Source organism: Nematolebias whitei, chromosome 6 (genome assembly GCF_014905685.2).
Source record: "Nematolebias whitei isolate Nwh7 chromosome 6, NemWhi1, whole genome shotgun sequence".
NCBI lineage: Eukaryota > Metazoa > Chordata > Actinopteri > Cyprinodontiformes > Rivulidae > Nematolebias > Nematolebias whitei.
The window spans coordinates 23,708,155-23,711,320 of NC_056503.1; positions in this window are offsets into that span (position 1 = coordinate 23,708,155).

Genomic DNA, 3,166 nt, shown 5'->3' on the forward strand with positions numbered 1-3,166 from the left:
GTTCCAAAAGCATGTTTTAGGCCTAACATTTTTTCCACAGCCTGCAGATCTGTGTTTTTAAAATGTGTGCCATTGTCTGATCTGATTTTTCCTGGGAAACCGTGTCTGGGGATATAATGGTTAATCAGAAACTTCACCACTGTTTTGCTGTCTTCTCTTCTTGCAGGTATGGCTTCTGGCCACCCTGTAAATGCGTCAACACACATCAATACATATCTGAACCCTTTAACAGGTTCCAACATATCAGTGTAATCTAGAATCACCTCCTGTCCCGGTCGGTGCAGGAGAGGAAAAGAACCTCGTTCAGGTTTTACTGTAGGTCGAATGTTGTACTTTAAACAAACGGTACAGGTGTCAACATATGCTGTTACCATATCTTTTAGATGAGGGTGCCACCATTGTTGAAGATTCCTTAGCATTTGTCTGCATCCCACGTGTGCTAATCCATGTGCTTCCTGAAATACTGCCTGTTTTAAAGTCATAGGCAAGATCCACTTCTGATTCGGTCCTATCCATACTTTAAACTCCCCTTTTTTCTGACCTCCTCTATTAAACCATAATGTCTTTTCCTCTGGGGAGGCTGTAGTCTGAGCCTCTGCTACATTTTTCTCATCCCAATGATTCATTTTCTGACATTCCTCTTCCACTGTCACCATCTGGACTCTTGGCAAATAGCCAGCAGCTATCTTGGCTGCTCTGTCAGCTTGCCTGTTTTCTTCCGCTGTGTCTGATTGTGTAACATCATGACCTTTGCACTTCACAACCGCCACTTTTGCTGGCCACATCAAACTGTCAGCTAAATCCTTAATGAGTTCCTCATGTTTAATTGGTTTGTTACCTGCTGTTCGAAAACCTGCTCTTTTCCACTGTGGTAACTGAACATGAACTGCACCATAAGCATACGCAGAGTCTGTGTACACTGTAACCTATTTTCCTTTGCTCATTTTCAAAGCCTCAACGACTGCCTGAATTTCAGCTTTTTGAGCTGACTGATGACCTTCTAGCTGCCCTGAGCTCAGTACCTCGTACTCATCACCATTCTGCTGTACCACAGCAAATCCTGATCTCAAAGACCCATCCTCAAGCCTGAAGCAGCAACCATCTGTGTAGAGTATATTTGAATGTGGTATGAGTTCAGTCTGTAAATCAGGTCTAATGCGTTCCTCCACGTACACTTTTTGCACACAATCATGTGCCTGTGTTGTTTGCATACCATCTGCCATGTTTATGCCTTCATGCAGGAACAATAAATTCGGTTCTGATAGGATGTTGCTCATGCGTCTTTGCTTTAAGGATGTCATTGTAAAGAGCTCAGAATTAACATACGCTACTATGTTGTGTGTCGTTAGGATGTGTAGTGGGTGTCCCATGACGATGTGTGCTGTTTTTGAAACAATCCTTGCCAGACCTGCCGCTGCCTGTGTACATGTTGGATGACGCTTCTCAGTACCATCCAACAGCACACTTGCGTACATCAACACCTGTCTACCACCCCCCTTTTTCTGAAACAGAACACCATTAACAGTGTTTTCTGCTTCAGAAACATCAAGAAAAAACGGGGCGGAGTAGTCAGGCAGAGCCAAATCAGCTGTTCTGGACAAGAGTTGCTTCAGTTTAATAAACACATGTTCTGCATCTGTGTTCCACACAAGTGTTGCTTTCAGGTTTCTGTTACCTTGATCTTTTACCATCTGTCTGAGTGGAGTGGTGAGTTCACTATAATCAGGTATATAGTGTCTGCTGTACCCAATTAAACCTAAAAAGGATAACATGTCTTGTACAGTGACGGGCTTCGGGTGATGTAAGATGGACGCCCTGTGTTCTAGTGAAAGTGTTGTACCCTTAGCAGAGACCAACCTACCGAGGAAAGAGACCTGTGTACGTACTGCCTGTAGTTTGGTTTTGCTAACTTTAAAGCCTGCCTCATGCAGGTGAAGTAGAACATCGTGTGTCGCAGTAAGACAATCCCGTGCTGTTTCAATTGTAGCTTTAAGAGCTGCGTTTGCATATATTTCAGTTCAGAGGAAGTTTTAGTCTCCTCATCAGCCACACATTGCAGATGATGAATAAGATGCCGTTCCCACTGGGCAGCATCTGCTGTGGGCAAATCAGGGTTAATTTTCATTGCCTTACTGACTGCTGCTGGCACACCATCAAGTATTGCTTGTCTAAAAAAATACTTTTGATTTTCCCCCTGACCATGGCAGTGTGTTCTGTCATACCAGTCCTGTTTACACACATCTAAATATGCAGTGGGGTTCTGACCAGGCTTCCAGGTGAACTTAGGAACCCCTGTACCTTCTGGAAGGGGATAAGCCTGTCTGAGAGCGGCGGCAAGTCTCTGATACTGCGACAACATGCAAGTTGAGTCAGGTATGTTACGATCCCACCCAGCAGCTCTCTCTATCTCATCCATCCTAGTAGAAGTTACACACCTTCCCAACAGCGCCCTCATGTCTCCCACAGCTAAATTAATACCTTTAGTTAAGGAGTCCACTACATTCAACCACTTACTTCCTCCTTCTGTGAGGGGAGGGAGTTTGTCCACTAACGCCTGCACATCACCTAGTGTAAGAGGTTTATAATGTATCTGATTTCCTGCCTGCAGAAGGGGAAAAGAACCAGTACTTAACGATGGATCCACGTTTTCAACAGGGATAGAAGCGTGATCTTGTGGTGGAAGAGCTGCCGACAAATCAGAAGTAATTCGTATTGCCTGTGGCCAAAAAGGATTCTGTACGCGTGTCTGGGGCGTGGCAGGCAATTGGTGAGTACAGGTGAGCGGGTTTTGAGACAACCCTGCACGATTCTTCCAACCCTGCAGACCCACGAGCACGCCCTCTCCATCATGAGAGCTGTCCGATGGAGATGCTGAGGGTGCAAAGAGGGAAGAAGTGTGCGAATCAGGGTGTCCTGTGGGATTAGCAGACTGACTCCACCCATCTTTAATTACCCATTGCTGCGTGTTGTTTGTGTCCCCTCCACCCTCGGTTTGGCATGATAACGTCGGGTATAATGGTGTACTGGTGGACTGTGTAAGATACGGTTTCATTTCTCGTGTTACAAGGGGTTTTGTTTTAACTGGGATGGGTGACTCCTCCCTCAGCTGCGAGGGGGTGTCAGTGACCTCCCCCACCTGTAACATTCCATCTGTTATGTGATATAT